The 27661-nt window shown below is 54.7% G+C and overlaps 2 long non-coding RNA genes across 2 annotated transcripts; one reads left to right on the plus strand and one right to left on the minus strand.

Moving 5' to 3' along the window:
- Positions 1–19372: 19372 nt before the first annotated feature.
- LOC145518765 (uncharacterized) lies at positions 19373–23095 on the minus strand. The gene is made up of 3 exons (XR_014063276.1): positions 22911–23095; positions 20647–21170; positions 19373–19875 (listed from the first exon to the last, which is right to left on the minus strand). It is a non-coding gene; the product is annotated as an uncharacterized LOC145518765 (long non-coding RNA).
- A 284-nt stretch (positions 23096–23379) lies between these two features.
- Positions 23380–24995, plus strand: LOC145518766 (uncharacterized). The gene is made up of 2 exons (XR_014063277.1): positions 23380–23734; positions 23954–24995. It is a non-coding gene; the product is annotated as an uncharacterized LOC145518766 (long non-coding RNA).
- The last annotated feature ends 2666 nt before the right edge of the window (positions 24996–27661 follow it).

Raw genomic sequence — 27661 nt, forward strand, 5'->3', positions numbered from 1 at the left:
CCTCCCCTCCTCGACCTCCTGCAAACCCTGCCAGCCTCCTTAGAGCAGCCCTATAGCTCTAGTGCCTGTGTCCCGGGGCGCAGGCCCAGACAGACTCGAGATGACGAGGGGATGACTGTGCCCCCAAGCCCTCTGTCCCCTGGTGCCCGCTGCCAAGTCTGTGCCTGGGGCCCAGCCCTCATGGCACCGGCCTCTTCAGGGATGTCTGAGCGGCACGTGGCCATCATCCCCTCCCCCGACGCAGTTCCGGACACAGTGAAAGACCCTGTGGGGGCCCTTCAGCTCGGTGGGGCCGCTCCGAGGGGATCCCCCAAACCAGCCATCCAGGCAGCTGACCATCTGGATGCATTACCTGAAAACCTAGGCCTTGGAGAAACCTCAACTACAGGGCCCACGGTGACCAGATTAATTAATTCAAGTGATGGTTTTAACATGACTATTAATATTTGATGATAATCAAGGGATTGAACCCAGGGATCAAACCCAGGTCTCCCGGATTCATCACCAGCTGAGCCACAAGGGAAGCCCAAGAGCAGTGGAGTGGGTGGCTTACCCCTTCTCCAGCGGCTCTTCCTGACCCAGGAATCGCCTGCATTGCAGGTGGATTCTATTCCAACTGAGCCACCAGGGAAGCCCGATGCTAAGTAATGGTATTGCTGTTTTAGTATGAGTAGCAACAAATCTGCATAACAAAGGTGTTCATGACCGTGTGGAAGGGTTCCTAGAATAATTGCGTGAGGCTCACCCTCACCTCTGAGTCCCTGAGTCCGTCTTCCCTGGACACTGGCTCATCATCATGCTGGCTGGTCTGTCCTTTCCTCTTCTGCTTTGCTCAGAGCAGGGCTCTGCGGGGGGACCGTCTGCCTGCTGGAATGGCCAGCGGGCGGGCAGGAGCCCTCATGGGCAGCCATGGTGTTGGTGGGGACCACAGCTGTCTATACCAAGAGGAAGACGGAACAGCTAATTTAGCATCTCCTGTGAGAAGACTCTAAGGGAGTAGGGTCTGAATTTTCACTTCTAAGTCACAGAGGTGGCCAGGACGTGGCACAGTGGCCTGGGTGATGGTGCGGGTGGAAGCACGTGTGGGTCATGGACGCTGGGGAAGGTCTCCTGGTCCGGTGGCTGGCACAGGCCGCCATCACTGTGGCCGAGGCGTTGGGTGCCCGGCGGTCTGTCCCTCCGCCCAGGACCCCAGCGGCCCCCGCCAGTGTGAAATTCTGATTCCCAATGGGGACGAGCCCAGGCCCAGGCGACCACGGCGGGTGGAGACACCCCTGGGCACTGTGAGCTGGCTGAACCGGTTCCGAGGGCATCTGGTGCCCCGGGGATGCGGTTACCTCCCGGCGGGCTCTCTCTGCCCAGGCAGTGCCAGAGCAAGGTTATATAAAAAGGCTTTATGAGCCAGGGAGAGCGTGTGATTTGTCCTGGAAGAACATAAAGCTCATTGTTCTCCTCCGGGCGTGGGTTGCTCTCAGCTCCATCGGTCTCCTGGGAACGTTCACTACCTGCTCCCGCGTCCACGGGCTTTGGGAGGTGGCCTCCAGACCACAGAGCTCTCGCTCTTCAGAAAGGAGAGAGAAAATGGGGCTTTTCCGCCTTCCTGTGATCTCATGAAGAGCTGACTCTTGCCAGGTTTCCTCGGCGCGTTGACTCGCGTGGCGTTCATGATGCACATACGTTTGTCAGTCAGAAGGGTTCAGCCGTGTTCAAGGGCAGCCCTTCAGCACTCCCTGCCTCAGCTCCGCCCTCCTGGGCTCACAGACCTGAGAGCTGCCGGGGAAGCGGGGGCAGACGCAGCCCGCGAGAGACCCCGGCAGGTCCTCCTGGTGGACACGGCATCCAGGGGACAGGCTGAGTGGCCACGAGAGAGCTCGTAGCTGCTGACCGACCCTGCCCTGGCAGCGCCGTCTTTATTGGCCTGACAGTCATTTCTGTGCCTTCACCTTGCTTTTGACTTTCTTTTGAAGACAGTGACACAAAAGCATTTAAAAAATCGTATCACACACACACACGCACGCACGCACGCACAGACCTGGATTCAGCCACACACACTTTGTGGCTCTTAGTGACTGAGCAGGGCCAGGGCACAGCAGAATGAAGCCCCGTCAAGTCAGGGGGCGACCCCTGTGCCTATAGCTGCACCCCAGGCCCCAGGAATCAGGAAGAGAGAAACCCTCTGCGGCCCCTCGTCTGCCTCCCCGAGAGAAAGTCCTCGACCTCTCGGCCACGTCCACCTTTGCCGCTGGAGGAGCAGCCGTGTGTTTGGCAGGCGGGGCCGCGGGGCCAGCAGGGGCGCCTACCTGGGGCTTCCTCCTTGGAAGCAGGACTTGGAGGCCGGCTCCTCTGGCCCAAGGTGTGACAGGGCCCGGCGTCCTGTGCTCTGGGGCCGAGGTGCACACAGACACGCAGGGGCCACAGGGGTCTCGGGCGTAGTTCACCCAGCATGACCAGCCCTGCCAGGCTTCCAGAACCTTCGCTCAAGGTGGACATCTCCTCCTGAGGCTGACGAGTCTGGGGAAGCAGACCTGAGCCCGTTTCTCTGTAGCTCCTTGCGTGTTTGACGAGCCAAGCAGAAGTCTTCTGAATCACTTCTCTCCTCGCAAACCCTGGGCCCCGCTCTCAAGATCGCCTAAGGATCTTTTCATCAGTTCAAAGGAAAAATGTGCTATTTCAGACTCAGAACATGTCTCTTTATAGCCGTACGATCGTCACGTCATGGAAGAAGCATGTGGCTCCTGGGGGTGGGGGTGCCCGACCATAAAGGGCTTTTGGGGGGTGACTTTTCACTGAAGGAGCCCGAACATCAGACTTATCGCGCTGTAAACTTCTATTTGTGGACTGAGGCTAGCAGCATGTACATTTTTTTTTTTTTTTACCAGATTGAGCAAAATTAATCTTGCGGGAGGAGAAGGGGGTGACAAAGGATGAAACGGTTGGATGGCATCACCGACTCGATGGACCTGAGTCTGAGCAAACTGTGGGAGCTGGTGATGGGCAGGGAGGCCTGGTGTGCTGCAGGCCATGGGGTCGCAGAGTGTCACAAACGACTGAGCCATTGAACAACAATAAATCTTGCTGGGGGTTATGCTGGTGTGTGTGTGTCAGTGTGCATATGTTGGTGTGTGTGGTGTGTGTGTTCACGTGTAGGTGTGTGTTTTGGTGTGTGTGTGTTGGTGTATATATATTGTGTGTTGGTGTGTGTTGGTGTGTGTTGGTGTGTGTTGGTGTGTGTTGGTGTGTGTTGGTATGTGGGTGTCGGTGTGTGTGTGTGTTGGTATGTGTGTGTATTGGTGTGTATGTTGATGTGTGTGTATATTGGTGTGTGTTGCTGTGTGTGTTGGCGTGTGTGTGTTTGTGTGTGTGTCAGCATGTGTGTCGGTATGTGTGTTGGTGTGTGTGTTGCTGTGTGTGTGTTGCTGTGTGTGTGTGTTTGCGTGTGTGTGTGTCAGCGTGTGTGTTGCTGTGTGTGTCAGTGTGTGTGTCAGTGTGTGTGTGTTGGTGTGTGTTGCTGTGTGTTGGTATGTGTGTCAGTGTGTGTGGGTTGGTGTGTGTGTCAGTGTGTGTGTCAGCATGTGGGTTGGTGTGTGTTGCTGTGTGTGTTGCTGTGTGGTTGGTGTGTGTGTCAGTGTGTGTGTTGCTGTGTGGTTGGTGTGTGTGTCAGTGTGTGTGTCAGCATGTGTGTTGGTGTGTGTTGCTGTGTGGTTGGTGTGTGTGTCAGTGTGTGTGTGTTGGTGTGTGGGTTGGTGTGTGTTGCTGTCTGTGTAGCTGTGTGTGTGGGTTGGTGTGTGTGTCAGTGTGTGTGTGTCAGCTTGTGTGTTGGTGTGTGTTGGTGTGTGTTTCTGTGTGTGTAGCTGTGTGTGTGTGTTGGTGTGTGTGTCAGTATGTGTGTTGGTGTGTGTTGCTGTGTGTTGGTGTGTGTGTCAGTGTGTGTGTCAGCATGTGGGTTGGTGTGTGTTGCTGTGTGTGTTGCTGTGTGTGTCAGTGTGTGTGTAGCTGTGTGTGTGTGTTGCTGTGTGTGTCAGTGTGTGTGTAGCTGTGTGTGTGTGTTGCTGTGTGTGTCAGTGTGTGTGTGTTGGTGTGTGGGTTGGTGTGTGTGTCAGTGTGTGTGTGTAGCTGTGTGTGTGTTGCTGTGTGTGTGTGTTGGTGTGTGTGTTGGTGTGTGTGTCAGTGTGTGTGTTGGTGTGTGTTGCTGTGTGTGTTGCTGTGTGTGTCAGTGTGTGTGTTGGTGTGTGTGTTGGTGTGTGTGTCAGCATGTGTTGCTGTGTGTGTTGCTGTGTGTGTTGCTGTGTGTGTGTGTTGGTGTGTGTGTCAGTGTGTGTGTCAGCATGTGTGTTGGTGTGTGTTGCTGTGTGTGTAGCTGTGTGTGTTGCTGTGTGTGTCAGTGTGTGTGTTGGTGTGTGTGTTGGTGTGTGTGTCAGCATGTGTTGCTGTGTGTGTTGCTGTGTGTGTAGCTGTGTGTGTGTGTTGGTGTGTGTGTCAGTGTGTGTGTGTCAGCGTGTGTGTTGGTGTGTGTTGCTGTGTGTGTTGCTGTGTGTGTAGCTGTGTGTGTGTGTTGGTGTGTGTGTCAGTATGTGTGTTGGTGTGTGCTGCTGTGTGTGTTGGTATGTGTGTCAGTGTGTGTGTGTTGGTGTGTGGGTTGGTGTGTGTGTCAGTGTGTGTGTCAGCATGTGGGTTGGTGTGTGTTGCTGTGTGTGTTGCTGTGTGTGTTGGTGTGTGTGTGTGTTGGTGTGTGCGTCAGCATGTGTGTTGGTGTGTGTTGCTGTGTGTGTAGCTGTGTGTGTGTGTTGGTGTGTGTGTCAGTGTGTGTGTGTTGGTGTGTGGGTTGGTGTGTGTGTCTGTGTGTGTGTCAGTGTGTGTGTAGCTGTGTGTGTGTGTCAGTGTGTGTGTCAGCGTGTGTGTTGGTGTGTGTTGCTGTGTGTGTAGCTGTGTGTGTGTGTTGCTGTGTGTGTGTGTCAGTGTGTGTGTTGCTGTGTGTGTCAGTGTGTGTGTCAGTGTGTGTGTGTTGGTGTGTGTTGCTGTGTGTGTTGGTATGTGTGTCAGTGTGTGTGTGTTGGTGTGTGGGTTGGTGTGTGTGTCAGTGTGTGTGTCAGCATGTGTGTTGGTGTGTGTTGCTGTGTGTTGCTGCATGTGTAGCTGTGTGTGTGTGTCAGTGTGTGTGTTGGTGTGTGTTGATGTGTGTGTCAGTGTGTGTGTCAGCGTGTGTGTTTGTGTGTGTTGCTGTGTGTGTTGGCGTGTGTGTTGACGTGTATGTGAGGGGAGAGGCATGGAGGTCAAAAGCAGCAGGAGCAGAGACCGGAGCCCTTCTTCGCTCAGAGCCAGGCTGTCCTGTCCCCATCAGGCACCAGCCCTGAAGTGAGACCCACGGGTCTCGGGTCACCTGGGTGGTGCAGTTGGGGTGACCTGGGACGTTCTGTGCAGAGTCAAGCTCGTTTCTCCCCTGCAGGCCTCCTCAGCGCCTTCAGCTGCCCCAGCACACGTTGGAATCCCAGGCGGCGTGTGCGTCCCACACAGGCCGACCGTGGAGCATCTCCCAGACCGCTGTTCTCTGGTTCCCTCTTGGGAAACGCTCCTGCAGAGGCCGGGGAGACCCCGGCTGCACGGGGCACGTCCGGGGTAGAGGCGGGACCCAGGGCGCGGGCTCTGGGGCTGCTTCCATGGGGAAGAAGGCTGCCCGGGACGGTCAGCGCCGTCTCTCCCCCATCTGTCTGTCCTGATGGCAGACAGAACACTGTGCCCTGTGGTCTCACAAGAAACGTTTGTCAAGCCCTGGCTGCGAACAGGCGCTGAGAGTGGGAGACGTGAGGAAGGGGGCTGGGGGTGCCAGGAGGGGAGAGGAGCCCGGCGCCTTTGGTCTTGTCTCCACGCCACGCTGATCGTGGTCCCAGCTCAGCTACCACGCACAGGTGTCTCAGGCTCCTCAAGCACAGTGGAGCTGGGCAGGGGCTGTCGGATAAGCTCTGTGCTCAAACACTGTGGCTTTCCTCTCCCCTGGCACTTCTCATGGGTCAGGGTCCCCTGCACGGCTGGACCACAGAAGTGGAAGGAATGAAGTCGCTCAGTCGTGTCCGACTCTTTGTGACCCCATGCATTGTAGCCCTCCAGGCTCCTCTGTCCATGGGATTCTCCAGGCCAGAACACTGGAGTGGGTAGCCTTTCCCTTCTCCAGGGGATCTTCCCAATCCAGGAATCAAACCCAGGTCTCCCGCATTGCAGGCGGATTCTTCACCGGCTGAGCCACAAAGGAAGACCTGGACCACAGAGGAGACTCTAAAACATCGCCCCAAAGTGGGCTTTTGGGGGAGAGGCAGCCCTTCTCTCCCTCGGTGTGACTCGAGGCCGGGCGTTGGCCATGTCTGCACACAGGAAAAGCCTGAAAACGGTACTATTCTACATGTCCTGCGTGCCGGGTGCTGTCGCGGGCACGGGGCTGCAGCATGAGTGAGAAGAGCTTCTACCCGGTTGGGAGACTCCTGCATTCACGGTTGGACGGCGTCTGTGCAGCCATCGGGTCTCAGACGCGTCCCCGGGGCCAGGATCACCCCGGACAGTGGCTGGGTGCTGGCCATGTTTAGGATGGGGGTGTTTTGAGTGGAGTTGACTGTAATCATTGGGGATCACATGAATGTGCTGAAAAGGTAGGTGGGGTGGTGTCCGGCCAGAGGGAGGCGTGGAGGACAGGTGGCCTCTGTCACCTGTGGTCGTGGCCACAGGGCAGCCTTGGCCTCGTGGTCGGCCGTCTCCCCAGAGGCCGGCTCAGCTCGGACGTGCCGTGAAGAAGTGGCCGGTGACGACTCAGCAAGCAGCAGGTGTGGGCACACTTGTGGACTCAGTTTTCAGAAGAAATTTTCTTTGCTGATGGCATGTGCAAACTGAGGTGGAGACTTGAGCCTGTCCGGTGGCAGCGTGGAGCACAGCCTGCCTGTGCTCCATCTGGAAGGTTCTGGAAGGTTCCGGCAGGTGCGCTCTGCGGTCACAGGTCTGGGAAGGGCCTCGCGTCTCCGTTTCTCAGCCCAAGTCGGCAGTTGTTCCAGAATGTCACACACCTGTGCTCTGAGCTTGACCACACGGTGCACCTCTGTGTGTCAGAGTCACATGGAATCGTGAGCTAGAGGTGGCTCTGGGAGCGGCCGTGGGGAGGCTATTGTGAAGTCTGTGGCCCTGCTGCTCCCAAGGTCACTTCACCTCAGCTCTCAGACCCCTTCCTGCGACTTAACCCTGCGAGTTAACCCAGGTGAGTTAACCCAGGCAAGCTGAGCCCCCCGCTGGGGATGTGGGGACCGTGCCCCTAGGCTGCGGACCAGCCCCGTGCAGGCGCGGGCAGAGGCCGGGCCCTTGGGGGCAGCCGAGTGTCTCAGCCACTTTAATCACCTGCCCACGACCGTCTGCCAGATTCTTTGGGGCTGAAACCTCCTGTCTGGTGCTGGGCCATGTCTGCCCAAAGGTAAACTTCTTGGGAAGTTTCTGCCAGAGCGATTAAGCCTTCTGTGAGTCAGTGAAAACAGATTTTTTATCTGAACTGTTTGGCTTCGGTTCACTGGGAATTCAAAATGTGACCGGCCACTCAGAGGTGCTGTGTCCCTGTCCATCTCTCACATTCACACACTCACACACCAGCCACCGACACACACCGCGCACACACACACCCTTGGTCTGGCCGGTGCAAACCCATCCTCCCTGCTTGGTTTACGTGCCAGGAGGCTGCGGAGCACAACAGTCAGGACTCGGCGGTTCCAAGGCACACTCACTGCTTCAGGATCGGGAATATGGGGTCTGAGCCGGAAGGCGAGTCTGGGGCACCTCTGACGCAGTGGGGGCAGCTGAGCCCTTCCATCGTGGTGGGAGACATGCCCCCTGCCCGGCCCCCAAGTTCAGCTCTTCTATCCAGGATGCTCTGAGTGGGGTCTCGCAGTGGTCCTGACCTGACAAAGAGCCACGTTCACGTGTCCTGGGAGGCAGCAGGAGTCCCGGGGCACGCGGAGAGGGGAGACTCTGTGGCTGGAGCAGAGCCAGGGGCTGAGCTCACCCCCCACCTGGTTGCGGGTTTGCTGCTGGTGGTCTGCAGCTCCATCCCCTCCAGCCTTCTGGAGAAATCTCGGGCGGCCGTGCCCAGGTGAGCCCTGGTCCCGAGGCCTGGCTGGGAGGCCTGTCCGCCTGCAGCTCTCTCCAGAAGGGCTCGGAAGGGCACGTCCACACTAACACTTCCCAGCTTGGAAAAACCGAACTCTCAGATTTTCTGTATTTAAATAACATAGTGCCAGTAGAAGGTTTTTTCATAAAATGAAAAGAGAAAGAGCTGTAAAGTCGCGGGCAGGGAGGGACACGGATGGGGATTTAGGAAGATACCCCGGCTCGCTGCATCCCCGGGGGCTCCGGGCTGTGGCGGGGGCCGTCCACTCATAGGGGGCCCGGCCCTGGGTGGGGGGCGGGGCGGGGGACGCAGGGCGCTCGGGCTCTGGGTCCGTCCTGCTGGCTGAGCAGGGGCCCGGCTTGACTGGTGGGCTCACTGGTGGGCTCACAGGTGGGCTCCTCCCAGGGGCTCTGAAGGCCCGGCCTCCTGCAGCTCCTCCTTCATCCGCACCTTTGGGCTGCGTGCGCCTCATGGCAAGCACCCTTCTCTTCCGACACAGCTTGATGTGCGGGGGAGCCACGGGGGCATCAGGACCAGGCGGCCCCTGTCCCCCGCTGCCCCCCGTCAGCTTCTGGGCAGCCCAGGCTGTCCTCCCGAAGGACAGCTCTGGTCCGTCTCACGCCGGGCAGGCGGCCTCTAGGGGAGGCAGTGGCTGTCCCCAGGCCTGGCTCCCCGCTCTCAGCCCAGGCCCTCGGCTGCTCTCCCGTGAAGACAGGAAGGACCAGGCTCCGCGTGTGTGGCCTCCTGGCATCAGCTGGCTCCAGTGGGCAGGGATGCGTTTCGTGTTGGTGTTTTGGATGAGTCGCACACGGCGGGCGGGGAGTACTGCTCCCCGCCCAACCCGAACGGCAGCCAATGCGGTCGCTCCCCTGGTTCTCGCGTCCGTATTTGATCGGGAATTCTCTGGAAAGGGGGCTGTGGGCGCCAAACGTGGTGCCAGGCCCCGGGAGAAGCCGGGCTGTGTCTGCACACTCAGAGCCCCGGGGGGCTGACGGGCCCTGCAGAGCCTGTTCCACGCGTCCAGGCCCGGAGCCGGAGGATGGGTCAGTCGTTCTCCACAGCGATCAGACCGCAGGCGGGCAGCAGGCTCGCTATTCGGCACAGTTTAAAGGAGGTGACCAAGGCCCAGGTGTTGGCTGGACTACACATGGAAGAATCTTCAAATTGTTTCCCCAGCAGTTAGGAAATCCTTATCTAAACATCAGAAGAAGTTCTTGAAGGGCTTTTTCTTTTACATTGATTTTTTGTGTATGTTTGAATAGGTGATCCTCGAGCGTGGCTTAAGCAGAACCAATACGTTAAAAGGCAGACCCCGAGAAGTCTCTTTCCCGCGCAGGTCACTGACCTCCTTCCCCAACGCCAGCGACTGAGCAGCTGCTTCTGCTCGCTTTGTGTGTTTATTTAGGGGAGGTTGTGCGTGCCGCGTCCTGCTGATATTTCACTACAGAAATACAAGCAAATAAAACATTCTTACTTTTCTTCTTTTTAAGCCCCCAGCACCGTATATTAATCTCACTCCCTACCATGCTCTGCTGACCTCCCCTCAGTGCCTGGGAGTGTCTCCCCAAGGCGCCTGGCGTGCCCAGGCAGTCTGACCCCCCGGGAGCATCTCCCGGAGGCGCCTGGTGCGCCCGGGTGGTTTGACCCCCTGGGAACGTCTCCCAGAGGTGCCCGGCATACCCAGGAGGTTCGACCCCGCACAGAGGTGCTGGTGTTGTTGCCAGTTGTCTGCCTGAACAAACAGCCACTCAGCGATCCACGTGGAAGCATCGATCTGCGTGTGCAGGAGTGTTCACGGGCTGGATTCCCTGACGTCAGGTGCTCGGGGCCAGAGTCAGCACCCGTGAGGGGTGCGGAGGCCCCTCCCCACCATCCCCGCCCCCGTGTTCTCAGACTTGGGGGTGTTGCCAACAACATACACGAGGCTTGACTCAGTGCAGTATTTTTTTAATCTCACTGGGTCTTCCTTGCTTTGTGGGGGCTTTCTCTACTTCCAGCGTGCGGGGGCTCTTCTTTTTGTGGTGCTCAGGCCTCTCATTGCAGAGGCTTCTCTTGGTGCAGAGCAGGGGCTCTAGGTGCCTGGACTTCGAAAGTTGTGGGGCACAGCCTCAGGAGTGTGGTGCACGGGCTCAGCTGCCCAGTGGCATGTGCAATCTTCCCAGACCTGGGATTGAACCCACATCCCCCACATCGGCAGGTGGATTCTTATCGACTTAGCCACCAGGGAAGCCCTCAGTGCAGTTTTAAGAACTGCCATACGACCCAGCAATCCCACTGTGGGCATACACACTGAGGAAACCAGAATTGAAAGAGACACGTGTACATCAATGTTCATCGCAGCACTGTTTATAATAGCCAGGACATGGAAGCAACCTAGATGTCCATCATCAGACGAATGGATAAGGAAGCTGTGGTACATATACACAATGGAATATTACTCAGCCATTAAAAAGAATACATTTGAATCAGTTCTATTGAGATGGATGAAACTGGAGCCCATTATACAGAGTGAAGTAAGCCAGAAAGAAAAACACCAATACAGTATACTAATGCATATACATGGAATTTGAAAGATGGTAACGATAACCCTATATGAGAGACAGAATAAGAGACACAGATGCATAGAACAGTCTTATGGACTCTGAGGGAGAAGGCAAGGGTGGGACGTTCTGGGAGAATAGCATTGAAACATGTATATTATCATATGTGAAACAGAACACCATTCCATGTTCGATGCATGAGACAAATGCTCAGGGCCGGGGCAATGGGATGACCCAGAGGGATGGGATGGGGAGGGAGGTGGGAGGGGGGTTCAGGATGGGGAACACATGTAAACCCATGGCTGATTCATGTCAATGTATGGCAAAAACCACAACAATATTGTAAAGTAATTAGCCCCCAACTAAGACAAATAAATTAAATAAATAAATAAATAAATTTCTTTCAAAGGAAATTGAATCTTTTTTCTTGTTTTCTGTTTCTTGGTGAGCGGTTTTTTCCTTTGTCCTCTTTCCCATCTGGGTGTGGGACTTTTTCCTCATGATTTATAGAGGTTCTTTATGTATGAGGAAGACTCATACAGTATAAGACTCATACTTATATCCCTTGTCCAGGATATAAGTTACAGACAGTTTTTCCCAGTTTGTCATTTGTCTTTCGACTTTGTTTATGGTGTACTTTTTTCAACTCTCTATTATGAATGAATAGATCATCAAAAGAATAGTGCTGTGATCACCTGTGTGTGTGTGTGTGTGTGTGTGTGTGTGTGTGTGTGTGTGTTAGTGGCTCAGTCATGTCCGATTCTTTGTGACCCCATGGACTGTAGCCCGCCAGGCTCATCTGTCCATGTGATTCTCCAGGCAAGAATACTGGAGTGGGTTGCCATTTCCTCCAGGGCATCTTCCCCACCCAGGGATTGAACCTGGGTCTTCTACGTTTCAGGCAAATTCTTTACCATCTGAGCCACCAGGGAAGCCCTGAGGATCAGACTGCATCCCTCTGTATCCACCCCCTAAATTCAACAGTGGGTAGTAGTTACCACCTCTGCCCTAGCTGTGTGTGAGTGTGCATGAGTGAGTGTGCATGAGTGAGTGTGCGTGAGTGTGCATGAGTGTATGCATGTGTGCATGTGTGAATGTGTGCATGTGTGAGACAGCACGTCAGCTTGGCCCTCCTGAAACATGGATGTTTTCTTACACAGTCATCGCATCCAAGAAAACCAACAGTAATGCCCTCACCTTTCTGCTCAGAATTTCCTTGATTCTCTTTCCTTTTCTTCATACAGATTTTAGATTTACTTGTCTCATTCCAGAAACAGGCCCCTTTAAAAACCAAGATGCATTCATATTTGATCACATGAACTTAGGGTTGGCATCTTTTGATGCTGTGTCTTCGTATCAGACGCATGGTGGCCTTCCATTTAGGAATTCTCCCTCAGTGTTCTTCAGGAGCGTCTTGAAGCTGTATTCTGAGGGGTAAGAGGAGAAGACAGGCTCAGGGTCCGAAAGACTGCATCCTTGACCTCTGACTCTCACTGCTGTCCGCGCTCCAGGCGGGGCGGGTGGGCAGGACCCAGGCAGTGCCCTGCGCAGCCTCTCCTGAGACCCGGGGGGTCTGCGGGACGCACTGTCTTCCAGCACCCGTGGTGTCGGGGCTGGTCTGCAGGGTCACATGGGCCTCGAGGGGGAACTGCTGCACCGTCTCTCTCCTCCAGGGCTGAAGCGGTGAACGAGGCAGGAACGTCACTGCGGCGGGGAAGGCCTGGGCGGGAAGGGGCTCAGAGGCGCGGCCCGGCCCGGCGCCCACACTGACCCGGCCCGCTCTGCCTGGCTCGCCCCTCTGTGGGCCCGTCTCTGGGAGCAGCCGCGGCCTCTGGGGCTGTGGTTATAAATACACTGTTGGCTACTTGGTGGAGAGCCCGGTGTGGGTGGCAGACCCGGTTCTGGGGAGGAAGGCACCTTCTCGGGGCCGGGGGTCACTGTCCGCTGCGCTGACACGGGCTCCTCACTGCTGCTGACCCGCCCCGCGGAGCGCCCCTCGCAGCCTGTAACTCACTCTGCGGCTCTTTCCTGGAAGGCGTCCCGTGTTCCCGAGGCTCCTCTGAACTTGGGGTGCTCCAGACCGTCTGCGGTCTCCTCCGAGGCTGTACGAAGGGCTGGGACCCACAGAATAAAGAAGGCCTTGTTAGGCGCGGTGTTTGGCCTCTTTGTGCACACCCAGGGCAGCATGAGGCTTTTCAACCCCTTTCTGTGACTCAGTGACCTCATCTGTTTATCGCTGCTCAGCGCTGCGCCCCAGCCTTTCCCGGAACCTTGGCTTTCTCGGCGTCATCTCCCCATTGTTTCTCGGTGCCGGTCCTGAGAGCAGAAATTAACAGCGATGCGGCCGTTCTCCCCTCCCTCCCTCTCGCGGGGTTCCCAGGTGAGGACAAGCTAACGCGGGGCTCTCTGCGGCTGGGGGAGGCACAGTGCACCCTCTCTCTGCCGTCGGGGGGCCCAGGCTGGCCTGCTGTGTCTCCCTGGGAGCCAGAGAGGCTGAGTCTGACCTCGGGGCAGAGAGACGCCCCTCACCCCTGTCATCCGGCAACGTCTCTCCCTTCCTTTCTGCCTGTTTCTTCCAGCACACTGTCTCACCTTCTCCCCTGCCTCCTGCAAACTGAAGGTAAAACCATGGGGCCCCGCGGCAGGAAACCCCCAGGGCCTCCTTCAGGGCCCCGGCTCCGAGCCCCGGAAGCCCTGTGACTGGACCGCGGCCCAGGCGGCTGCTGGCAGACCGGGCCAGACCCAGGCAGGACGCGCTTCCCCAGCCGCTGGTCCAAACAGCTAATAAATGACCCACGGGTCTGGGTGTCAGCAAGAATGCGCTGGGCGCCCCGCCCCACCCCTGCATGTCTCATCCTCAATTTATGAAGAGGGAGTTTGTGGGACTTTTCCTGTGCAGGCCACTGGGCTTAAATTCATCATAGCTCGCCTCGCCTTTGTGGAAAGAACCGTGGTCAAAATCTGACTAATTCATCAATGGATTTATGGCCTGTTTGGAGCCCACATGTGGAATGGAAAGAACCATGCTATTCAGCAACAACAGCAGGATTTATTTGGTACGAGATGGTTACCATAGAGGGACCTTTACGGATGAGATGAGGTTTTGGAAATGGTGGGATTTCGGACATGTGGCCGTATTGTTTTTGGAGACACGGCAGAATACCCCGCTCAATTATCTGTTGTGCTTGGATGAGTAATAAATTCCAGGGAAGAAATGCAGAAAACAGTGGTAGGTTTTCTTCTCGAAAACATGATATTTTTAATCCTCCACTCCTCACAGCTCACCCGGTTCCTCTTGTGTTTCCTTCTTTGAGTTGTTCAGAACCAGGAATTTCCACGTAAATAATAAAACGTAAATGAAGAGACGAGTCCCGCTAACGGCTTGCAGGCTGGGCTGCTCTGTGCCACGTGTGGGCTTCACCTCTGAAGGGCGCTGTCACTGCCGCACGTGGGCACCCAGACCCCCGGCCCAGTCTCCCGGGGCTGATTCCTGCTGTTCCACCCGGACTCGCTGCCTCTTCTTCCGGGGACATCTTGGCACGGATGGTGCTCAGGGCCCTCCATCCCTCCTCGGATGCTTCTGACACTTCAGACAACACCGTAAGGACCACCGTTTGGAAAAATAGCACCGTTTGGAAAAATAGCCTGTCCAAGTGCTTTGATGGCAAGACTCAGAGTCGCAACCGTTTATTCCTTTTCCTTTGATGCCTGCTTTCAGATATTCTTCTTGATTTGGGACTTTGCACTCATCCTTGGATCTTGTGAATACTGAACACTCTGGATACCACAGAGGGTGACTGATTGCGGCTGCTCTGAGTGAGACCAGCGGCTGGTCACAGAAATGCAGCCAAAGTACCAGACTTGCTCCTAAATGACTCGTGGGAAAGTCTGAGATCTGAGGGTCTGAGTCCGAGGAGGAAGTCTATAGAAATCGCTGGGCAGTCTGCAGATGGAACGGCTGGTGTCAGCTCAGGACTTGGAAGCTGTGAACAGCCTTGTCCTAACTGTGCAATGTCGCTGTCGTGTAGAATGTCCCGTCCATGGCGGTGTCTTCAGCGCTCTGTCCTAGAAGGGACCCTAGGCTGGCAGACTGACCTTGAACAGAGTTTCAGACCGTTTCCATGGCTTGGTTTTCTAAATCCCAGGCTGAGACCCTTCAGTGTGTGGATCATAACTGACATTAAAAGTGGGGTTTTCATTTCCATCCCCGCTGGGACCAGAAGTTCAGAGCAAACAAGATAGACAGATAGCTCTGACATTGCCCAGAAACGGCACCTCCAAGACCCGTGGAAACACACGCTTTACTCATCAAGACCGCTCCTTCTCATCTCGGGGAGCACAGCCACGCTGCCCCCAGAACCCCAGGCCCCACCCCACCACCCTGGATGGGGACATGCTGTCCTGTCCTGAGCAGGCCGAGCTCTGGGCATGAAAATGGCTTCGGAATGAGGTGTCTAGGTTGTTGTTTTTGAAAGAGAACTCTCGGTGATCCTGGAATTCCTTCCTCCTTGAGAGTGAGCATCCAGGGGCTGAAGCCCCGAGACTTGGCCTCCGGGGCTGCGGGGGAGCTGGTGCCTGGCCGGGCAGCCGGCTTCCGTGTCCGGCGCTCTGCGGCTTCGGCAAAGGAGGAGGAGGCTTGTCGCCCAAACCTCCCGGAGTCCCAGGCAGAGACGCTGCCTCCTGTGTGAACATCAGTCAGGAGGCTCTTTGCCTGCACTGAGCTGCTCGTGGCCCCAGGCTGGGGCTGGTGGGGGCTGTCAACTGCTTCTGTTTTCTGGAAACCAGATGCACTGCTGAACCTTTGCCCGGGGCTGGGCGGTGTCTGCGTGAGCCTTGAGGTGACCCAGCACCGCCGGCTGACACAGGGCCTGGGGGTTTGACGATCCCAGCTCTGTCCTGTCACCAGAACCAGCCTCCACACCCACAGAGCGGGGTGAGCGGGAGCGGAGCCCCAAGGTGGGCTCACCCCACGTCCCTCCCGCGGGTGAGGGGTGGTCGTCAGGGCAACCCGCGAGGCTGGCGGAGCTGGTGCTGAGACAAACCTGGGGTGGGGCTGGCAGGAAGGACGTGTGACCCTCGGCTCCCTCAAGGGACCACGGTGGACACGCGCAGGTGCCCGAGGAGGCTTGCCGTGCGGCTTCTTCCTGCAGAGGGGACGCCAGCCAGGAGGACTGTGGTGCTGGCCCCGAAGCTGCCCGAGGCCGAGCAGGTCCAGGCCAGCCAGGTCCTGGTCCTGACCCCTCTGCCACAGGCACTGCCCTGTACACCCAGTGAGGGATCTTCTGAAGAGAACAGCAAACGTGATCTCCTGACTGTCCACGTGATGAGGGGCCCCACCATTCCACAAAACAGCGAGAACCACCTGTCCGTCTGATGAAGCCCGTCACGCAGAGTTAGAGGCTCCAGTATCAAGGCTGCAGCCCTCGGCCCATCACGGCGGCAGGAGACGGCCAGGGTCACACTGCTGGGCCCCGTGCGAGGCCTGCGGTGCATCCGCTGGGAGTGGGCACTTGGGCTGTGGTGAGTACGTGGTAAGTCGCTTCAGTCATGTCTGACTCTGTGCGACCCTGTGGACTGCAGCCCGCCAGGCTCCTCTGTCCATGGGATTCTCTAGGCAAGAACACTGGAGTGGGCTGCCTTTTCCTTCTCCAGGGGACCTTCTCCAGGGTCGTAGAGAGTCAGACACGACTGAACGACTAAACACCACCAACACCCACCTTCCCGCATGTGCCCCGTGCCTCAGGGAAGGCTAGTGCCATCCCCAACTCCAGGGAGTGGATCTGAGTGGTCTAAGGACCATCTCCCCTTTATTGCCAATGATCTGGTTAGTGAGACACAGGTGGTTCCGTGGCTTGGGGAATGGATGGATCCTTGATCTGCCTTTGCTTGTGGGAGGCCCATAGCTGGGAAGATTAGAAAATGGCCAAGTTGTGAGGTCTTCTAATTTTGCTTCCTGAGCAGTGACAGAAGCTGACAGTGTGTTCTTTCCCTCAAATAGCATCCGTTATCACGTTTTTAAGTAGTCTGGCCATCTTGATGGTTTCTAACACGTAGCATGATGTGTCCCCATAGTGGCAAAAGGCACAGCGTACCTGTGTGTGCTCAGACCCAGGGCCGGTCATCCCCATGCAGGTGAATGAAGCCTGCATGATGGGGGGTCTTAGACCCCTCGGCAACTCACATGGATCAGAGCCCTGTGGGTGCTCAGCCTTCACAGCGGTTCGTGGCGACCTCTGACCGTCTGTCCCCAGAGCCGCACTGCGTACACAGTACAGACCTGTGCGCCCGACACACAGCTAAGGTCAGCCAGGGATGGTTGCTTCTCTGCGGCGTCATGTTTTCACTTCCTGCAACTCACGGCTTCACGTTTTATTCAAAACAACATTAAATAATAGCACGGAGGAATCATCTGTGGGTCGCTCACATTTTCAAGATTGATCGGTCCTGAGAGCTGAAGAGACAGTGCACGCACGGAGGACCGAGCTGCCGGTGCTCGGCCTGGGGCGGGGCCTCCTGGAAAGGCCGTGGGAACAGGAGCCCCGGCGGAAATGCGGTCAGCGGGCCGGCGCTGGAGAGCCCCGCGCACTCATTAGTGAGAGCGGCCACCGGGGACTCTTAGTAGCAACAGAAACCCCGGGTGTGCTCAGAGCTCTCCGCGTGTCCCTCCGCCTAACCTTACGGCAGCCCTTTTAAGGAAGGTATCGCCGTCCCTGTTTACCAAGGAAATAACCGAGTTACAGACATCAGGCTCAAGGTCGCATAACTCGCAGGTGGGGGCGCGTCCACAGGCTCTAATGGGCCGGAAGGCCTGTACCTTCTCTTTCCTTCAGACCGTGTGAGACGCTGTGTATCCTCCCAACAAAGACTTTCCCAGCAGAAGTCCTCCTTCGCAGTAGCTGTACGTTATGTAGGATTGAGGTCACGGAATCTATTTGTTCTTTTTGAAAGGAAGGAAAAATCATACAGCTGGACAATCTCAGGAGGGGCAACGCTCAATCTCAGAAAGGGTCTAAATGGAACTACCAGTTACACGAAGTACAAGGGACATTTAAATGACACCCCCGCATGCAATCAGCAAACTCACAGCATGGACGGTGCTGCAAGACAAAAACCCCCGTTTCTTCAACAAAGACACTTCAAAGAAAAAGAAAGGGAAACTGTAGGTGGAAAAGGACCCGAGAGGTACATCAGCCGGTACAACGTGTGGACCTCAGACACTGCTGGGCAGCCGTGAAGGGGGGCCCTGAGGCGGCCAGGGCCTGTCTGGGGCGCTGGCCGGGTGTGCGACTGTGCTGGAGGAGCGCGCCCACATTTCTCTGTAGTTGTGATCATTGTAGTGCAGTTATTCTTTTCCCAAAACAGCTATATTTTTAAATGCCATGGAAGTATTTTTACATGAAATGATATACCTTGTTTTTACTTCAAAGTAACTGGAGGAAGTGGGTATTACGTGGGAGTTTATATAAAAATATTGAAAATTGAATTGAGTGAAGAGTACTCTTTGTTTATATGTAATATATTTCCAATTAAAATCTACAAAAAAATAGGGAAACAACAGAGAGGACCTGGTCTGATTTTCTTATTGATACTGAAGCCTCTTTGTGTTTCATGTCAGCTATAAAAAGAAATGAATCCATTCCTTCTTCCATTCTTTTTAACCTCTTTTTTTTCTTCAATGTTCAGTGCTTTTAAGGAAATACTTATGATGAAGGAGGATAAGCTTAATTTTCTTGGAGGTCCTGCCTTGGCTGGGGAAATGTTTATAAGTATGGCAAATCTCAAATATTTCAAATGTAAAATTGAGTAGCTCTTTTTTTATTTACAGGGGAAGTTTAAATATTTCATGATGCATTGGACTTGACCTAGAAATCAATGCTGTGAAGTGTTTGATTATGAATTAAGTAGATGTGCCATCTGAATGTGTGAGTACATTATAGAGCTCTTTAAAGGAAAAGTCTGTAGAAAAGTCTGCAGTGTGACTTGAATGTTAGGAACACATGGTTTGCATGTTGGTGTTGTTTGGCTTTGTAATCATTATTCTGATTTCGCATTTCAGAGCACTGCTTGCATCTGGGTCTGGTGGGAGAGTAATGTGGGCGAGCGGATGAGCAGGGTCATGACTAAAGGCACTGGTGTGGCTGAGCACGGGCGGGCACAGAAGGCCTGGGCTGGTCCTGGGAGCTTCACCGAGGGCAGGTTCGCTGTCCCTCAGCCTCGGGGTGCTCAGGGCACACGGGGGGGATGACTGGCCTGCCTCCCAGGACTGCGTGAGGTCCCACGTGACAATGCAGGCCTGGCATGGAGGGTGAGCCCTGCAGGAACCCGCACTTGTGGCTCATTCCTGGGGCTCCGTGTGCAGAGAAACGATCTCACGGCCACTGGGGACGGTTGTCACCCTGGCTCGTCCCCTGGTTGAAGAGGAAGTGACTTCTGCCAGTACTGCTGTCCTGTCTCCTTCGCGGAGAGTGAGAACCCACGACCGCGATCTCAGCAGCGGGCAACCACTCCTGAGAGCCCGTGGAAGGAGACTTCTCTTTAAAACGATGCTCTGCACTTTTCGGGGAGACTAGACACTGTCTCTGAGGATGAGGAGAAGGGGGTCTCCAGACGTGCGTCCTTGCACATTTTCGGAAGCGTTAAGACACTTTCAGGAACACATGCACTTTCATAACAGGCAACATGCAAAATATGAATTTAACACATGTTGGTTACCAAATTTTATTTTTTTATTAAAAAGGACAACAGTTTTTTTTTTTTTAAAGACAGTTCAAAAACACGTATCTGGATCTTCACCTTTACGGGAACGTAACAACTGGGTGCAGCTCCAGCTGTACGACGTGACATTTGCATAATGTGGCAGGTACCTTTTACAGCTTTTTCAGAAATTGCCTTTTTTCTTCAAGATGGAGTTGCAGGAGTGGAAGCCGTTATTTTTCTTGGCACTCACCCTTTGTTTCCACCATATCTTGCAAGAGCAGATGCCTTGGGACAGTGATGGACTCCTCGATGCCAGGTTGATAAGCCTCATCAGCTTGTCCTTGTCGTGGGGACCTCTCTGGGCATCACCAAGCTAGGGTGTTCGAAAGACTTTCTACTTCTCAGCGGCTATCACATCACAGATGGGAAGTAACAGGAGTGCTGAGAATGTCCAAAATGCCTTTTTGTGATTTTTGGAAATATTTAAATTCTTTTAATATCTAGTTGATCCTGGTGAGACAAACATTTCATACTTGTATGAACAAAAAGGCATGTACTACAATCTGCTCATTGAAGGAAAGAATAATTAAAGTAGGAACAGGTTAGTGTCCCAGGAAAGGAAGACAACCTTCCAATTAAGGAATCTCTACAGATTAAGTTTAGTTCCAAATCCCAAACATTGGCTTAGTGGCACTACATTCCACTACTTCTTGAGTTGCTAGAGAAAGTGTTGTTTTATTATTCAAAGACTATTGAGCTTTGAAAAGGACCCATAAACACGTAGGGTTAACTAACCAGCTTGCTTTGCATTTTTCTTTAGTATCATAAAGTATATCAAAATGTAGATGACATCGTTAATGTCAATTATTGTCTCTTTTTAGGGCTTTACATAGATTATGGTTTATTTGTTTTTAAAATTTTTTATTGGGTTATAATTGCTTTACAATGTTGTTTTAGTCTCTACTGTACAACGATGTGACTCGGCCACATGTATACACGCATCCCTTCCCTCTCTCCCACCCCCTCCCCTCTAGGTTGTCACAGGGCACTGAGCTCAGCTCCCTGTACAGCAGCCTCCCACTAGCTGTTTCAGGCACGATAGTGTCTCCATGTCTGCCCTAATCTCCCAGTTTGTCCCACACTCCCCGCCTCCCACGCCCACAGTCCTTTCTCTGTGTCTGCGTCTCTATTCCTGCCCTGCAAATGGGTTCATGTCTACTGTTTTCTTAGATTCCACATATTTGTGTTAATATATGGTATTTGTTTCTCTTTCTGACTCACTTCTCGTTTTCACAATTGCTGGTCGCATTGCCAAAGCCCAATGATGTGGTTAATCGAGGGGTCATGACCCCACTTCTGAGTGAGGCAATTACAGGTTAAAAGGACAAAGGCAGTGGCTTTGGAAATCACAGTCAAAGAGATGAACAATTCACGCGTCCTAAGTCGTCTCTCATGGATTTGTTGGCGTGCTCTCGATCCGTTTAGTTTTCCTTTGCAAGTTTCTCTTTAAGACTGTTGGCGACTTTGCTTCTGCATCCTTATCTGCCTCTGCTCTGGGCCAGGTGGAAAGTCTGCAGCTGAAAAGTGGACAGAGACGCTCCCCGGGAAAGCAGAGGGCCCTGCAGGGGTGGTCTGCCCCCTCCACCCCAGCACCTGCCACTTGGAGCAGACTGATTCAGGAGGCGGCTCTGACTCCAGGGTCTCCTGACACCTTTGCTGACAGATCTGGACCTTTTTTTTTTTGGAAAAATGTCCCATCACTGGTGTGATTAACTTGCATCTAGTTCTGCTGCCAATTTCCAGAGCTGTGGGAGAGGAGAGATAAGGAAACAGGAAGAGAAGTAGCTTGAAAGACCAGAGGAGTGAGTTTGCACACGTTCCACCACCCCAGCCTTCAGCTACAGCTTTTAAGTCTTCATCTGGCTGGCTGAGGTCAAAGTACTCTTTGCTTCTCGTGAAAAATGCTTCCCAGGGGAGGTATGCTGACTCTGGTTCTGAAACTGATTAATGCTCTTGGGGTCCCCAAAGAGCCATTGCTAAGTGTCTAAGTTACAGTTTCAGAGGAAATGGGATGTGTTTTTGAACTCATCTAAAATGGCTTCATGGAGGGTAAATCTCAAGTTGCATTTCTAAAGAGGGAAACCTGCGGTTTGGCCAAGGAGAATGAATAAAATATTCTCGACCCACGTGTGGGGACTTGGTTTAGTGAAAGAAGGATCCAAACGAAAAGGCATCACCACAAGGCCTTCCCAGGGTGTTGCCTGGTCCGCTGACCGATGGCAGGACTCACTCTGGCGAGTGCGAGCAGAAGGGGACTTGTTACAGGATGTCACATGGTTTCCAGACTCTTCGGGGAACCCGAAGGAACAGAAACCAGCTGATCTTTTAGGAGCGCTGTCCAAAGCCACCCTGTAGAACTAAGGACACGGCCGCCTCCTCTCTGCCTCAGTGGACCTCGACCGGGTAGGGGCAGGGCGGCGGTGGGCTCCAAGCCATCCCAGCTGGTGCCACCAGGAAGCTGCCCTGACACAGAGTTGGCGCCAACTGGGAACCTCCCTGAGGAGATCATGCTGGTGCCGCGGGATCCGGAGTCATGCCGTGCCTGGCGTGGTCCACACAGCCAAACACGTGCCCTCAGCCGTACTCTGCAAAGTCCCGGATGCCAGCAAGTAGGCACTGCTGACCCCGAGGGCTCAGACACCCCCACGATGGGAGAAGTATTAGAAACAGACTTGCCAAACTTGCATTCAGGTTTCTAAATAGAGGGGCCTGAAGTGCTATTGAACGCTAGATGCGGGAGAATTGGAGAACTCTAGCTTTCCAGCTCCCGGGGTACAGGGCAGCACACGGGAAGGGTGCTGGCAGGGACACGAGGTGCCTCAGTGCACAGCGTGGTCCTCCGCCTTGGTCATCTCAACTCTCATCGTGCCCTTCTTCCCGTACTTCAGCTTTAGAGTATCAGTGATTCATCATGCAATAAAAATATAGGACCCGTTTTGGGTTCTAACCCAAGACGGTGAAGGAGGAAGCTCCCGAGACCCCCTCCTCAATTGCACAGCTCTCCATAGAGCGGTTCCATCGAGAAGAGATCCAGAAGCGAGCTGAGTCCCCCCTGCACATCGGGGAATGAATAAGACAGTGCCCACGGAGCTGCCAGGGAGTCCGGACACACTCACCATCAGCCCCACCCTGGCTCCTCTCTGTCCAGTGAGAGGAGCAAGGGTTTGTACCTCCCAAGAAGCACACCAGCTTCTAAGACCTTCAAATGAGGGAGAAACTCCCCAAGCATCAGTTCTGAAAGCCAGTGGGCTTGAGTCTATGAGACCCCAAGACTACAGCAAACGAAGAACTCTTTTGCGACCCCATGGACTATAGCCCACCAGGCTCCTCTGTCCAAGGGATTCTCCAGGCAAGAATACTGGAGGGGGCTGCATTTCCTTCTCCAGGGGATCTTCCCTACCCAGGGATTGAACCCGCGTCTCCTGCATTGGCAGGTGCATTCTTTACCGCTGTTCCACCAGGAAGCCCGAAACAAAGAAACATACATTTTTTTTAAGTCTCTGGAGGACTTGTGGCCATCCGTGTAGCTGACAACATTGCATGCTCTAGAAATCTAGAAACAGACTTTTCTTCATGGCTGCAGCATGAAGGGTTTAAGATTGTAAAGCCTCAGATTGGAAGACAAAGAGGCAACTAGAAATGCCAAGCGCTCCTTGTGACTTTGGGCTGTGATTTCCCAAGGCCCCTCCCCCAGAGGCAAATTCTGAGTCATCCTGACAAAGGTATACAGGTGCGTCGTCCATGCCCCGCCCCCACCTTTGTTACAGGTGCGTCATCCGTGCCCCGCCCCACCTTTGTTACAGGTGTGTCGTCCGTGCCCCACCCCCACCTTTGTTACAGGTGCGTCGTCCGTGCCCCGCCCCACCTTTGTTACAGGTGCGTCGTCCGTGCCCCGCCCCCACCTTTGTTACAGGTGCGTCGTCCGTGTCCCGCCCCCACCTCCGTAACCACAGCAGAGCACGAGTGGATGCCCCGCCCCTCCCCTCGCAGGAGACGCAGCGGCCCTGGCGCCCCCGCACGGAGGTGTGAAGAGCCACTCCAGGCCCGGGTGAGTCCCCCCTGGCAGCTGCAGACTCAGGATGTGCTGAGATGCCATGGCCCAGGGCAGTGGCCCCGACTGGCTGCAGTGACCGGGGGCCCTCCTGTGGACCAGCTGTCGATGAGCCGCGAGTGGAGATCTGACTTTGCTGCCTGGGCCCAGGGGCTTCCGTGAGCGGCCCTGCAGGGTCCGTTTAACTGGACCAGTTCCAGTGGGAACAAGGCTGAGTGGCTGTGAGGGACTCTGCTTGGGGTGTCAGGAGCCACGGGGGTAGGTGTTACTGGGGAACCAGGCGCTCCTTTCCTGAGCTTTAGTCTCATCAGTAAATTAAGGAGACTGAGCAAGACTTTCATTTTATGATCCTATAAGTTGTCTGTGTATATGTGTCTGTCTCCTTTATTTAGCTATTACCCATCTATCATTTTTTATCTATTTATCCATCTATTATCTATTTATCTACAGCTGTCCATCTGTTCGTTTTTATTCCAGAGACTGAGATGAAGGACTAAGTAAACCATAATATTTTTGCTATGGTCTGAATGCTTATGTCCGGCAAGCTTGCTATGTTGAAAACCTAATTCCAATTGTGAAGGTGGGAGGAGGTGAGGCCTTTGGAGTTGACCATGTCCGAGAACAGACCCTCGTGGGAGGGATTCGTGCTCTTACAGGAGGCCCCACGGACTCCCTCACCCTCTGCCACGTAAAAATCCAGCGAGAAGCCACCAGTCTGCATTTCTGGTGGGGCCTCGCCTGACTGCCTTCCAGCCTCCAGAACTATGAGGAATAAAGGTCTGATGCTTATAAATAGCTCAGTCTATGGCATTTTGTTATAACAGCTCAAAAGGAATAAGACAATTTTCACAAAATTAAAATCTTAAAATCTGCATACTATTCTATAATAGCAAGCTTAAAAGAAGAAAGCAAACCTTCTCTTGGACTTTCCCTCAGATGCTCATATTTCTGGGATGAAGAAGAATCAAGCATTTTCACTTTGAACAGAACCGTTGTTTCTTTGGAGGGCCTGACACACACAGGGAACTCAAAAAGGAGCCCTTGAATTTGGATCACAGCTGGAAAAGGCATCTAAGTAAACAATCCTAATCAAAACAGCTCTTCTATTATATCAATTTACTGAATCAGAAGGAAACTTCCTCTTGCTGGAAACTCAACTCCTGAGAGATGGAGGGAAAGAGGGAGGCACGCGAAGGAAATATCACAACCAGGTGACGTGGCGGCCTCGTGGTGAGAGAGATGCTGGCAGGAAAACGGAAACACAATTTACAGCAGAAATGTGCGTGGTGAAAAGCCACGCTGAGTAACTCTGTAAGGGATTCGGCCAGGGAAAGAGAACCCACATCCTGCAGGGAGGACCTGGGGCCACAGGAGGAGGTTCTGGGTGAGGAGCAATCCCTGGGCGGAGGGGAGTTTTCCGGTTGGTTATCAGGAGATAGATCAGGTTTCTGCTGGAACAACGGCGGGGAAGGTGGAAGCTTGCACCAGAAATATCAATAAACTCTCCAAGTAGCTCCTCTCTTCTCTTTGGTTGAGATTTGGTTCCACTGCATGTGAACAGAGTTCTCTTTTCCAGTGAATTGTCCCCACCGGCTCCAGCTGGAGCTTCCTGCAGAAGATACAGTGGTAATCGTAGGCAGCATATAAGGGTGTCGAGTTATCCCGTCCTACACCTTAAACTTACCCTGTGTCTTATATCAACTGTATCTCTGTAAAGCTGGAAAAAAGAAAGGCTGCAAGCCTGAGCCACTCCTGGGAAAGAGCCGGAGGATGGTGAGCACCGGAAGTATGCCCTCTGGGGACTAAAGGGCTGTGCAGGGAGAGCTTACATCTGGGGGCAGGTGACGAGGGACAGGGGCCACGCTGGCGGGACCTGGGAGCCCACGGGAGGCGAGGGCATGCGGGAATCAGGTGGCAACATGGACGCCCACACCCAGGGAGGGAAGGATGTGCCTCACCTGCTTCTCTCTCCCTGGAGGCCACTTCTCTGCTCCTGGCCCCAGCTCCTGCTGTCTCTGGGCTGGGAGAGCTCGCAGTGTGCTGAGCGGCCCTGGAAAGTCAGCTACAGGCCGTGTGCGTCATCTCAGTTCTCTCCGCCCCCTCGGACCTCCCTGGAATTCTTTGCTTGGAGGCAGCAGAATCTAGAGAAAGTGCATGAAGGTGTGTCCGTGGGCTGTTTTAAAAATGCATGAAGTTTGAAAGAAAGTGAAGTTGCTCAGTCGTGTCCGACTCTTTGTGACCCCGTGGACTGTAGCCCACCAGGCTCCTCCATCCATGGGATTCTCCAGGCAAGAATACTGGCGTGGGTTGCCATTTCCTTCTCCAGGGGATCTTCCTGACCCAGGGATCGAACCCGGGTCTCCCGCATTGCAGGCAGACACTTTACCCACCAGGGAAGCCCACATGAAGTTTAAGGGAAACAAACACTTCACTAATCATCAAAGAAACACAAAGACCTTTGAATTTATCTTCTTTGTTATTTTTTTAGCTACTAAAAAAGTCAGCAAAAGCTAATTTAATTCCTGGCAAGGTTGTAGTTTTTGTAAAAAATGCTCACTTTAGTTGTACGCTGTTAAAAGCTTTTCCAAAAGCAAGTTGGAAAACAGTTATACCTGTGGGCAGGCTCGAGTCACTTGTGGAAATTCAACTCGAGGAAGTAATTCTGTGGAAGAAACCAGCTGTGTCTCAGTGTCCAGTGACGGGGGAGTGGACCCGTGCACCCCTTGAATGGGACAGGGTCTGAGCCGGAGCGTCACAAGGTGTGGACTGCGCCGCAGCAGAGGAGGCTGGAAACAACAGATCAGGTGAAAACCTGCTGCCCCTTAAATCTTGGTCAAGTGCACGTTCAGAGAGGCAGGACTGGAAAATGCCAGCCACCGAGAATCACAGGATCGACAGTCGTGTTCAGGGTTACACGCGATGTGAAGCTTCACGGTGAAAACAAAGACTGAAAAGCTGTGTTTGAGGACCGCAGCCCGTGGAGCCCTGGAGAAGATATGGGCCTGGCCTGCGTCCAGCGTCAGGTCACAGCGTGAGAACTGATCCTTCTCCGCCTGGGCCCCCAGGGGTGGTCTGCTCCCGCAGAGAGGGCGCGGCTCGTCCCCTCCTCCCTGGCCCCCGGGTCGAAGTGGTCATCACTCACTGATGATCAGATCTTCCCCAGACAGGAGCCCAGGGGAGGCTCAGAGCACACCTGGGGAGGAGACCCCGGGGCCTGGACGGCAGCTCTGCAGGCGAGACCAGATGCCTGTGGTCTTAAATGTGGGGCGCTGACAGTGTGCACCCTGGGACTCAGGGTCACAGTTCAGGGGCCCCATGGGCCACCTGGGTCTCAGGGCCGGGCCCCGGAGCTGAGCAGGGGCTCCTGAGGATGGGGGGCTGCCCTGCCTTCTGGGAAAGGCCCGGCCTGGGATTCGCTGGAGAAGGCACCTGGGGAGGGTCTGCGGGAGAAGAACGTCCCCTCTCCACGTGGCAGAGGCTACGTGGCCCCGAGGGGCTGGTGCTCAAACCCCACGGGCCCAGGAACACTGAAATCTGCACACACTCAAGGCTGTATGTTACATGTGCACAGAGCGCCCCAGAAACGCCCTGCAGCCCCCAAGCCTGGGCCGCGGGCTCAGGAGTCCCTGCATGCACGTGCGTGTGCTTGTGAGTCCACGCCCACGATCCCATTCCCCACCAGGGCCGCAAGCCCGTTGCTCTGAGCGTGGCAGGGCTGGAAGGAGCCCTCAGAATGGCCGCCCGGATGGGTTCTGGGCCGAGGAAATGCCCTCCTCATCCTGCTGCAGGCGCGGTGGCCTGGGGCTGAGCTCGAGCCGCAGCCCTGCTGGGCCGGGTCCCCCGGAGAGTAAGGACGGGGCAGGCAGATCCACTGCTCCCTAAGCCTCCTCCCAGGAGAGTGCGGTGCTCTGTGCAAGGAGTGGTCTCCGGACCCCGCGCCCTTCCTGAATCTTGGGAAATTGGCTCTCCCCTGCCTCCCTCTCTCAGGAGCCTGTGCCAGGCAGGGCCGACCTTCTCTGCTCCGTTCCAAGCACGTAGGCTGGGCCAGGCTGCGGCTCAGAAGGGCCACAATCTGGGAGCCCGAGGCTCAGAGCCTGTGGTGGTGGCCTGAGGGGATACGGGGCCTGGGAGCCGCATCCCCACGTGCACCGGACCCTTCCACTGCTTCTCACTTGGGACGGGGTG

This window comes from Giraffa tippelskirchi, chromosome 8 (genome assembly GCF_054371585.1).
Source record: "Giraffa tippelskirchi isolate mGirTip1 chromosome 8, T2T-mGirTip1v1.2.pri, whole genome shotgun sequence".
In the NCBI taxonomy this organism is placed as follows: domain Eukaryota; kingdom Metazoa; phylum Chordata; class Mammalia; order Artiodactyla; family Giraffidae; genus Giraffa; species Giraffa tippelskirchi.